A 13021-nucleotide genomic window follows, 5' to 3' on the forward strand; every position below is an offset into this window, starting at 1 on the left:
AGAAAAAATGAGGACCAGACAGTGACAAAAAATTACAAACCATACCAATAATCAGGAAGACGTGGCCCAGTCAAATGAACAAATTAAAAACCAGGAAAAGGAGGAAAGCATCAAACAACTAATCAAAGCTTTCCAAAAAAATTACATGGACCAACTTCATGAAGTGAAGGAAGAGATTAACAATATTAAGAAAACACTTGGAGAGCATACTGAAGAAATTGTAAACATATGCAAAAAAGATAATGTATATGATGGTGATGAATGGCACAATTCAAGAAATCAAAAATACACTCTCAGCAAATAACAGCAGATTGAAGAAGCAGAGGAAAGAATTAGTGATGTGGAAGACAGTACATCTGCAATCAAACAGATTGTAGAATTAATAGATAAAAGGGTAGGAAAAAATCAAGCAGGGACTTAGGGATTTGAATGACAACACAAAAATGCACAAACATATGCATTATAGGCATCCAGGAATGAGAAGAGAAGGGAAAGGGGACAGAGGAGGTGTTGGAGGAAATAATGGCTGAAAACTTCCCAAACCTATTGAAGGAGATGGATGTACATGTCCAGGAAGTGCAGTGCACCCCAGACAGTATAAATCCCAATAAGTCAACCCCAAGGCATATACTTGTCAAATTATCCAAAGCTCAAGACAAAGAGAAAATACTGAAGGCAGCAAGAGAAAAGAGAACCATCACATACAAGGAAAGCTCAATAAGATTAAGTGCTGATTTCTCATCTGAAACCACTGGAGACAAGAAGGCAGTGGTATGACATAGTCAAGGTATGAAAAAAATTTCCAGCCAAGAATACTCTATCCAGCAAAGCTGGCATTCAAAAATGATGGAGAGTTCAAAATATTCACACATAAACAGAAACTAAGAGAGTATGCCAATAAGAAACCTGCCCTTCAAGAAATACTAAAGGGAGTTCTGTGGGAGGAAAGAAAAAAAAAAAGGAGAGACAGAGTTGGAGGAGAGTGTAAGAACAACCAAAAAGACAAAAAGAGAAATAAAAACAATATATGACATACACAAATCCAAAGAAAATATGGCCAATGTAAGCAAATCCTTGAGAGTAATAACACTGAATGTTAATGGATTAAACTCATCTGTCAAGAGACACAGATTGGCAGAATGGATAAGGAAATATGACCCATCTATATGCTGTCTACAAGAAACCGACCTTAGACCCAAGGTTTCAAGGAGGTTGAAAGTGAATAGCTGGAAAATAATCTAACAAACAAACAATAACCAAAAAAGGACAGGAGTAGGTATACTAATATTGAACAAAATGACTTTAAATGCAAGACTATTTTGAGAGACAAAGATGGACACTTCGTATTAGTAGAAGGGGTAATATTTCAAGAAGAAAGAACAATCATAAACATTTATGCACCTAATCAGGGCACCTCAAAATAAGTGAGGCAAACACGGGAAAAATTAAGTGGAGGAATAGATGACTCTACAATTATAGTGAGGGACTTTAATACACTGTTATCACCATTAGACAGAACATCTCAACAGAGAATCAATAAAGAAACAAAGACTTTGAATTATACATTAGAGGATCTGGACCTAATAGACATTGTATTAGTCAGCCAAAGGGGTGCTGATGCAAAATACCAGAAATCAGTTGGTTTTTATAAAGCGTATTTATTTGGAGTAGGAGCTTACAGATACCAGGTCATAAAGCATAAGTTACTTCCTTCATCAAAATCTATTTTCATGTGTTTGAGCAAGATGGCCACCAACGTCTGTGAGGGTTCAAGCTTACTTGGCTCCTCCCTTCCTGGGGCTTTCTTCTCATTCCTCTATGGGTTTACTTCCTGGGGTTCCAGCTTAAGGCTTCAGCATCAAACTCCAACATCAAAACCCCAACATCAAAAACCCTCAACTCTGTCCTTTGCCATGCCTTTTATCAACACCCTAATGATGTGACCTAATCAAAGCTCTAATCATAACTTAATCACACCCAGGTACAGACCAGATTACAAATATAATCCAATATCTATTTTTGGAATTCAAAACTATATCAAACTGCTACAAACATATACAGAACACTAACCCAAATTTAGCAGGATATACATTCTTCTCAAGCACACATGACTCATTCTCCAGGATAGACCACATGCTAGACCACAGAGAAAGTCTCAATAAATTCAGAAAGATTGAACTCATACAAAATAATTTCTCTGACCACAGTGGAATGAAGTTGGAAATCTGCAAGGGTCAAAGACCCAGGTTAGGCACCAAGATATGGAAGTTAAGCAACATACTTTTAGACAAACTGTGGGTCAAGTAGGAAATCTCAAAAGAAATCAGTAACTACCTTGAAACTAATGAAAATGACAACACAACATATCAAAACTTATGGGGTGCAGCAAAAGCTGTACTGAGAGGGAAATTCATAGCCATAAATTCATACATAAAAAGAAGAAAAAGCTAAAATCAAAGACCTAACTGCACACTTGGAGAAATTAGTAGAAACAAACTAACTAATTAGCCATAAATGAAGAAGAAAGAAAGAAATAACAAAGATCAGAGCAGAACCAAATGAAATAGAAATAAGAAAGCACTCAAAAAATAATAAACAAAGAGCTGTTTATTTGAGAAGATCAATAAAATTGACAAACCCTTAGCTAGACTAACAAAGAAAAAAAAGGGGAAGATGCAAATACAAAAAATAAGTAATGAGAAAGGGGATATCACCACTGACCTTAGAGAAATAAAGACTATTATAAGAGGATACTTTGAAAAACTATAAGCCAACAAGAAGGACAATTTAGAGGAAACAGACAAGTTCCTAGAAACACATAAGCAGCCTACATTGACAAAAGAAGAAATCACAAGTAAAGAGATAGAATCAGTCATTAAAAAGCTCCCAACTAAGAAGAGCTGCTGGCCAGATGGATTCACAGGTGAATTCTATGAAATATTCTGGGCAGAACTAAAACAAATCTTGCTTAAACTCTTCCAAAAAATTGAAATAGAAAGAACATTGCCTAACTCATTCTATGATGTCAACATTACCCTAATACCAAAGCCAAACAAAGACAACACAAGAAAGAAAAATTACAGACCAATCTTTCTAATGAAACTAGATGCTAAAATCTTCAACAAAATACTTGTTAATCATATTCAACAACACATCAAACAAATTATACACCATCATCAAGTGGGATTCATCCCTGGTATGCAAAGATTGCTCAACATAAGAAAATCAATCAGTGTAACACACCACACAAACAGATCAAAAGAAAAAAATCACATGATCATATCCATAGATGCAGAAAAAGCATTTGACAAAATACAGCACCGTTCCTGATAAAAAACACTGCAAAAGATAGGAATAGAAGGAAACTTTCTGGACATGATAAAGAGTACATATGAAAAACCCACAGCTAACATCATTTATAATGGTGAAATCCTAAAAGATAAGGAACAAGGCAAGCATGCCCACTATCAACCTTCCTATTTAATATTGTGTTAGAAGTACTTGCTTGAGCACTGAGGCAAGAAACAGATATAAAGGGCATCCAAATTTGAAAGGAAGAGGTCAAAATTTCACATTTGCAGATGACATGATGCTATACATAGAAAGCCCTGAGAAATCTACAACAAACCTTCTAGAACTTATAAATGAATTCAGTAAAGTCTCAGGTTAGAAGATCAAAGCACAAAAATCAGTAGCATTTCTGTACAGCAATAATGAGCAATCCAAGGAGGAAATCAAGAAAACAATACCATTCACAATAGTACATTAAAAATTCAAATACTAGGAATAAATTTAACTAAAGATGTAACAGACTTATATACAGAAAACTGCATGACACTGTTAAAGAAAATCAAAGAAGACTTAAATAAATGAAGAATATTACCTGTTCATGGATAGGAAGACTAAATATCATTAAGATGTCTATCCTATTGAAACCAATCTACAGATTTAATGCAATCTCAATAAAAATCAACACATCATTTTTTACTGAACTGGAATAATATCTATGAAATTTATTTGGAAGAGAAAGAGGCCCTGAATAGTAAAAGACATATTGAAAAAGAAAAGTGAAATTGGAGGAATCACACTACCTGACTTTAAAACATACTACAAAGCTACAGTGGTCAAAACAGCATGGTATTGACACAGGGATAGACATACTGACCAATGGAACTGAATTGAGAGTTTGAATATAGATCTCACATATACTGTCATCTGATATTCAACAAGGCCACCAAGCCCACTCAACTGGAAGAGAATGGCCTCTTCAGCAAATGATGCTTGGAGAACTGGATATCCATATGCAAAAGAATGAGAAAGGATTACCATTTCACACCTCATACAAAAATCAGGTTAAGATGGATCAAAAATATAAATATAAAAGCCAAGACCATAAAGACCTTGGAAGACAATGTACAGAAGCATCTACAGGACCTTGTAATAAGAAATGACTTTGTGAACTTCACACCCAAAGCACAAGCAGCTAAAGAAAAAAGAGATAAATGGGACCCTCCCAAAATTAAGCCTTTTGCACCTCAAAGGAGTTTGTCAAGAAAATGAAAAGACAGCCTACCCAATGGAAGAAAATATTTAGTAACCATATATCTGATAGGAGACTAATATCCTGTATATGTAAAGAAATGCTATATCTTAAAAATAAAAAGACAACCCATTTTAAAAATGGGCAAGAGATTTGAACAGATGCTTCTCCAAAGAAGAAATACAAATGGCTAAAAAGCATATGAAAATATGCTCAAAATCACTACCTAATAGGGAAAAGCAAATCAAAACTACAATGAGATACCATCTTACACCCATTAGACTAGTGGCTATTAAAAAAAACAGAGGACTATAAGTGTTGGAGATGATGTGAAGGAATGGGAACTCTCATCCACTGCTGGTGGGAATGTAGAAGGATCCAACCATTGTGGAGGACAGTTTGGCAGTTCCTCAGAAAAACTAGCTATAGATTTGCCATGTGATCCAGCAATTCCACTGCTGGGTATATACTCAGTAGAACTGAAAACAATGACACGAACTAATCTATGCACACCAATGTTCATAGAGCATTATTCACGACTGCCAAAAGTTGGAATCAACCCGAATGTCCATCAACAGATGAATGGATAAACAAAATATGGTATGTACTTACTATGGAATACTACTCAGCTCTAAGAAAGAATACAGTAGTAATACATGGCATAACATGGATGAATCTTGAGGACCTTATGTTGAGTGAAGAAGCCAGGCATTTAAGGGTAAATACTACATGACTTTTCTGATATGAATTAAGCAAATCAAGCTGTCTCAGAGAGCCAGAAACTGGAAGATAGGCTTACAGGAAATAGGAGGAAGAGGAAGGAAGTGAACTAATGCCCACACAGGTGAAATCTATGATAAGTGGAGGTAAGTATTTGCACAGTGAAGTAAGAAGACAGAGGCATGGGAATACTATTGGGTAGGGCTTTGCAGGCTTGAGGGGGGACTAGGGTTGGGAGGATGGGTCACATGGTCCACAAAATTGGGGGGAGGGTTCAGGGGAGCAGGTGAACACGGGAGATTGTTGGATATGTGGTTGAAACTATAGTGTTGAGAAAACTCTTTAGAAAATATAATAAGGAAGGATTACTGGTTTAGGGTGTTTGGTGGGGGGCATCCAGCCAGGGTGCACATAGGGCAGACTCCTAGGCAGTATGTGTGTGCTCATCATATTACAGTATATTATGTCAGTGGGTGGAGACACATACAATGAGTGGGAAGGTGTTATACCTCCATCCTGGGGAGGCCTGATATTTTCAAACAGAGGGGAGGGTGTCTCTCAAGAGCATGGGTGGCTCCCAACTGGGGAGGACAGACTAGTGTGTAAGCATTATTGCAAGTATCTAGCAATCTTGTCCTTTAAACAGTGAAGCATTGTCATCACTGTGGGCCCTGAGCGGAGGGGTTACGAGGTATAGACTATTTGGAAGAGGGGACAACTGGGGGGCAATGGAGGTATTCTACATGATCCTGCAATGATGAATACAGTCAATGTTAAACTTCACCAAAAATTTATAAAAGTGTGTAGTCTAAAATGTAAACCATAATGCAACCAAATTTTCATAAAAGTGTACAGTATAAAATGCAAACCATAATGTAAACCACAATGGAACCATGGGATAGCTATGTTTCAGTATCTGTACAGCAGTTGCAGCAAATGTAATATCCACATGTAAAAAGATCATTGCTGGGGAAGGCAGAAAAGGGTTTGATGTTGGATATATGGGAGTCCACTATATTCTATATGTGACTTTACTGTGACCTGAAATTTTTTGAAGACTTTAAAATAAAGAAGAATGAAGACACTGAGGAAAAAATGGAAGAGATTGCCTTGCCACTGTATGTACAGGGCAATACCTATTACAGTGATGAAAGGCAAAACATTTTTTAAAAATTATTATTATGATATTTTTCATTTTTTAATACCCCAACTTATTTTTTACTTTATTTTAGTTGTTCTAAATTATTGTGTATTCTATTTCTAATCTTTAAACCTATCATTTTCCTATCAATTGAATTTGGCAATATATTAGACTTCATTTTTGAAGAAGTTTTGGATCACAGAGGGATTCAACTATGGCAAGAGAGAAGCACTGATGGGGGGTATCATTGATGGGGGATGCATGAGTGGGAGGGGGTTCTCCAGGGCATGCATATAGATATGTTCAGATGTTCATTGGGTATTGACATAGTGGGTAGAGTTTCACACAACAACTGAGGGAGTGCTGAGTTTCCATTCCAGGAACTCTGTCGCACTCCCCAATGGAGCAGCAACAATCCACCAAGTGCAAGGGCAAAGACTAGTGAAGAAGGATGGTCCCATGATAAGCCCTTGATACTGATGACTGTGCTTAGGAGCCTGTTTGCTGGAAATTTCAACTAGGCCTAGAACTGTAGGGTGCCTAAGAGTTACCTCTTGAGAGCATCCATGTTGTTCAAATGTGGCCACTCTCTGAGCCAAACAGCATGTAAATGCATTACTTTCTCCCATCATGGGACATGACTCCCAGGGATGAGCCTCCCTGGCACCAAGGGATTTCTACCAAGCACCAGCTGGTGATGCAACTAGAAAAAGACATTGAATAAAAGGGGAAAATGGTAAAGACAACTGAGTTTATATGGCTAGAAGACATCAAAGTGAGTTGGGAGGTCATCAGAGGGGTTGTGCTTATGCACATTTCAGCAGGATCTCAGAGACAACCAAAGTAGATACAACCCCAAGTAGTGGGCTCCTGAGGGCTGTGGAGACACCCAGGTCCTATGGTCATGACAGATGACTCTGGAGTTCAGATCCTTGCCAGTGGGCCCTACTTTGTAATTTGTGCTCCTGAGTGTGATGGAGTTGGGCTCAGATGTGACCTTTCTACACAAGCCTCTTCTGTCACTTTTATGGAACCTGTGGTTGGCCCTGGGGGTGGTGTATGCCTAGGAGACTTGAGTTCTCTGGACTGACTGTGTGCTGGCCAGGCCCCGAGCCTCAGCAGAATTGCTGAACTTACTCTTCAGTTCATTGGACTTGCCCATGTCGGCTAACAGGGAGATAGGGATGGTCAACCACCACACCAGGGAACCAAGAGAGTCTACAACTGCAAGCAGGTGAATTCCATATATCAGCCATGTGGAATCTAAGCCCCCTCTCGAGTTAGAAGCGGAGTGGGCATCGCCATCTGAGAGGGCTCACAGGATGGAGGAATAAAATATGGATTAGGGTGGACTTACTGGTATTCTACTATAGAATTATTGTGACTCTAGCAATGGAAGAAACAGCATCATAGATGTGGAGACAGTGGCCATGGGAATTGCTGAAGGCAGGGAGAGGGAAGAAGAGATGTGATATGGGAGCATTTTCAGGACTTGGAGTTGTCCTGAATGATATTGCAGGGACAGATGCAGGACATCATATATCCTGCCATAACCCACTGAATGGACTAGGAGAGAGTGTATAAACTACAGTGTAAACTATAATCCATGCTGTGTAGTGGGGCTCCAAAATGCATTCATCAAATGCAATGAAAATGCCACACTTATGAAAGAACTTGGTGATATGGGAAGAGTAGGGGTGGGGGTCAGGTGGGGAGTGGGAGTATATGGGATCCTCTTACATTTTCTAAGGTAACATTCTGTATGATCTATGTATCTTTAAAATTTTTTTCAAACTATTAAAAAAAATGAGTATCCAAAACTCAACAATTCCTCATTTTTTTCTAATCTCTGGTTCTTGGTGTTATTTACTTCTATGGCAGCTTCTTGGTGGGAATACTATATAATGGTGGCAACTGTACTTCCCTTTCCAACTCCATGCTCTGTGATGTCACATTGGTGGCTTGAAATCAGCCATAGGTGGGAATATTTACACCATGGAAATTAGCAAACACTGCAAAACAGGACTTGTTTTATTGTCTTAATGATTAGCTAAACTTAAGTAAGTCATGGAGAAAATATTAATAAAGCAGATTAAAGTTAAAAGTGTGTTGTCCATAATTGTTACATTGTGTTATATTGTAAATAGCACAAAACTTAAAAAAACATTTTTCTGATATTTATAATTATCCAATTCAGCAGTCGCTCAATAAACAAGTGACATTCAAACACAGAACTTTCTTTGTTTCACTTTAGTCTTATTTATTAATGTAAACAAAAATATCCACATTCATAATGGAATCACCCTCATTTCTTGATTGCAAACATAGTTTAGGTATAGATACAAAAAAAATCAATGAAAGTGACTTCTACTTTCAGTCAAGATCAAGTAAAGGGATCAGATTTACCCTCTCACCTGAAATAGCTGAAAAATAAATGGGTGGGAAAGTGGATATGGCTCAACCATTTGGGTGCCTACCTACCACATAGGAGGTCCTGGGTTTGAGTCCTGATGCTTCCTAAAGAAGACAAGTAGACACACCCGCTGCAATGAGCAGACACCTAAACGAGCAGATGCCACAATTCAGCAGACCCCACAACCCATGGGGAGCAGATGTGGCTCAGGCCATTGAGCATTCCCCTCCCATATGGGAGGTCACAGGTTTGGTTCCCGGTGCCACCTGGAGAAGGCAAGCAAACAATGAGCAGAGAGACAAGAGAACCATCGGGGGGGGTGGGGGTGGGGAGGGAGGATAAATTTAAAAATATAATAAATAAATAAATCTTTAAAATAAAAAAAAAGAAATGGATAGAATATTAAAAAAAAAAAGTTCTCAAGACCGAAGACATTGATCACCAGGAACTGAAGGACAGTAATCCCTGAGAGATAGGATACAAATAAGGTAAGAGCATGATCACCCCGATTTACTGCCTGGGGAAACCTTCCAGGCAGTGACACAATTGGGGTACAGGACAGACAGAGCCTAGTGGACTCCGCAACCTGAGGAGATGGAACTGGAGATTGAATGGGGCCAAGGTGACCATAGCATCAGATCAGGGTACCAGGTGTGAGAGAGCTGCTCAGAAGGAACATTCTAGAGGTCTGCAGAGGGGATCCCACCAGTATTAAGCACAGCATGGATCAGTACGATAGCTGACACCTGACTCTGTCAAGTTAAACCCTGCAGGGTCGTGCATAAAAAATTATTACAGACCCTCTCTGCATCAGTATGATGGACTAAAATACAGACGTGTAGTTTGAGGTTGGATGTCCCCTCACACATTGTAAAAGATGGTAGAGCAGATTGGTGTATTGGAGAAATCCTTTACAACTCATTCATCTGGACAATGAAAAGCTCAGACTTCATTGATTCACATCAGATCAGGGGATAGGAGATGCCGATCATTTGAAGTGGGGGAGATAGAACAGCATGCAACACTTGGCCATGCACTGACCACTGTTAGAAATCTTTCACCTATATACGTAAATACATCCATATGTATATGCAAGAGGTGGTGTCCATAGACATAGCCTGGGAGGGGGCAGGTCGGGAAGCTGAGATTGCTATGTCCTTTGGATTCAGGGTCCTGGACAAACTGAAGGATTATTATTTCTTCACGGTAATTATTTAAAAGCATGGATTGAAATTTGTGATGACGAATTCATTGCCGTAATAGCCAGGCCAGATGGCAGGATGGGCTGGACAAGAGTGCACGAGGCCACTCGGATTGGGAGCAGAGTTGCAATGCTGCAACCGCTGAGCATGGGAGGGAGAAAGTTGGCCTTTCTGCATTTTCCTCTTGCTAGAAATTGTGTTGATATGATGCCTCTAAATACCAGTCACCAAACTTACGTGTAAAGCCATAGAGACACAGAGTCTCTGTTCCTACAAGGAGTAAGATCCCTGCAACAGCTGCTACTAAATCTACCTTTGATTTACATGCATCATCTCACTTTAACAGGGTTGGGGGTATTTCAGATGAAAATTATGGCCAGAGGTAGAGTTATTTCCAAAGATCTCCCAAGGTCTCATAGCAATATCTGTCTTACCCCAAAAGCTTTCATTTTTAACTTTCAGGTTACAAGAAGGTTCCTAAGGAACAATACACTAAACCATTATCATTTGTATAGTGCCATTACTGTTCAACATTTACAACTCCTGATTTAATCATCTATGTCCTCCAAACCACCCTGTACAGATGAGAAAGCTGAACTTTAGACAGATTTTGTATCTTGCTCGTTTGGGAGAAGCTGGGATGTGGCAGAGCTGGAATCGAAACCCTGGTGTTTTCACCCTAAATGCTGATATCTTTCCACTCCACCACAATGAGAAAAGAGTTCTTCTCTTGAAGGCTGGACCTGGTGCGGGTGGCTTGATGAGCAGAATGCTAACATGCACGTGTGCGCATGTGCTTTTGTGTGGGTACATGGCATGTTGTGCAGATGTTTCCAACTCTGCAAGTTCCACAGTGTTTCTTGCAAATGACGGTGGGTACATGTGCTTTTAACCTTTTAAGTGATTCACACATTCAATTTGGGAAAATTCTCTTTGGCCTCATGCTGAAGAGCTGAGGCTCCTGATTCAGATGATCTGGGTTGTAGTTCTAGTATCGCCCTTTATGGGCTGGATGACATGAAGCAATTTCCTTAACTTCTCTGGGCCTCAGTTTTGCCATCTGTCAATTGGGAATAATTGACAGAGTTATCAGGAAGTTTAAAAGAGATGATCCCTGCGAAAAAGCATTGCGTGGAGCCACTATTCTCCTGAGTGATATTTCCCAGGGCTTTTGGCTGGTCCCATGTTCCAGCTGAGCAGGTTCTGGGGCCACCTCCTGTGTGGGTATGGGTGGGAATAGCGAGTTTGGAGGGGCAAGGAAGGGGCGCTGGCAGCATCTTGCACAGCAGAGTTGCTGCCTCAGGGGATGGGGATGGTGGGATCTGTTCCCAGGGCTGTGGAAACATCACTGAGAATTCTCAAAAATTCCCAAGAGGGAAATCTGGACTACCTGCAAAGCTGGCAGGCGTGAGCCTGGAGCCATTGCAATTTGGGGTTTTAATGTAAATGTGTCCTACCCAGATGCCCCCAGGACTGAAACTGCAGTGCCCTGACTACACCCGGGTGAGGTAACTCGTCCAAGAGTTCTCCCACCATTCTTGGTCAAGGTTGTGCAGGGAGCGTGTCCCCAGCCATTACACACCCTGGCATCCATTTTCCCTGCCAGCTTTCTCAATGTCACACATGGTACCTCGTTATTTAAGGAGAGAAACTTATTCAGTAAAAATTTATTTGGAGAATTTTGCAACTCTGAGGTGTTGAAAACCCTGAATAGGGAATTCCAACTATTTTAACTAGAAAGTAATAAGGCTTTAGGGGTTTAAAATACGCAACCACTTAACCATTATTTTAATTGGCCTCACACCCCTATACACACACATCACAGATATTTAGAATTTGCCAGGGAGTACCATGGTATAATTGCATACTCTTCTAGAATTAGGGTACCTGAGTTCTGGTTGTGGCATTTATTTGTTACCTGGGTGTCCTTGGGAAAGATACGATTTCTAAACCATTAAGTGGAGGGGCTTCTGAGCACCTGTCCCTCAGTTTCCATTTCTTTTAAAATTTTAAAATTAATGTTAAATAAATGCAAAATATTTTTGATAATAGGAGGAGTGGCAAGTGCACAAGACCCTATGCTCATCACTCAGTTTAAGGATTAGAATGTTAAAATTGCTTTGAAGTCCTATTTGTGCCCCTCTCTGCTTCGATTCCCCTCTTTACCCTTCTCAGAGTTAACAACTATCCTGAATTTTGTGTTTTTTGCTCCCTTGCTTTTAGTTATAGTTTTATAAACAGTTTTGCCCCCCTAATCAATGTGTGTTTAGTTTGCATGGTTTTGAATCTTAAAATGAGATATTTTTTATCTTCTCTGGGACTTGTTTCTCCCCTCGACATTCTGTTTTTAAGAGTCTCCCACATTGTTTCGAGTTGTCGTGGTCCACTCTTTGGCACTGCTAAATGCTATACTCTCTGCCGTCTAATTTTATGTTTCCTATTTGTCCAATTTTTCTCTTTTTTTCTCTTTTCTTGAGTCTTTTGTATTTTTCCCCAATTTTTTTTACCCTTTCAACTAGTTTGGAAGTTTTGCCCTCTGTTTTAGTAATGCTTACACTAGAAATGGTAACTTATTACTGGACTTAGAAATGTCTGAAATCAATCCAAACCTTTACCTTTTTCCTGAGCAGTATGAGGACTTTTAACACTTCAGTTTAACTCATTCCCACTTATATGCACTTGATTTCCAGTATTTTAAAGTTCATTTTTAAATTTCAATCTCCCAAAATTGGAGATTGAAAAATACATATTATTGGGGAGTGGGTGTAGCTCAATGGTTTAGTACCTGCTTCTCATGTACAAGTTTCCAGGTTCAATTCCCGCAATCTCTTAAAATATATATATATGTAAATAATTTTATGTAATCAAGTTTTGATTTGGTTTACCCACATACTTTAAAATCATATTTGTCTACCATTCCTTTTTATGCTCCAGACCTTCCTTCTGGAACCTTCCGCAAATGTATATCTCTTAGCAAATGCATATTGGTGTATATGTGCCCATGT

Source organism: Dasypus novemcinctus, chromosome 24 (assembly GCF_030445035.2).
Source record: "Dasypus novemcinctus isolate mDasNov1 chromosome 24, mDasNov1.1.hap2, whole genome shotgun sequence".
Lineage (NCBI taxonomy): Eukaryota > Metazoa > Chordata > Mammalia > Cingulata > Dasypodidae > Dasypus > Dasypus novemcinctus.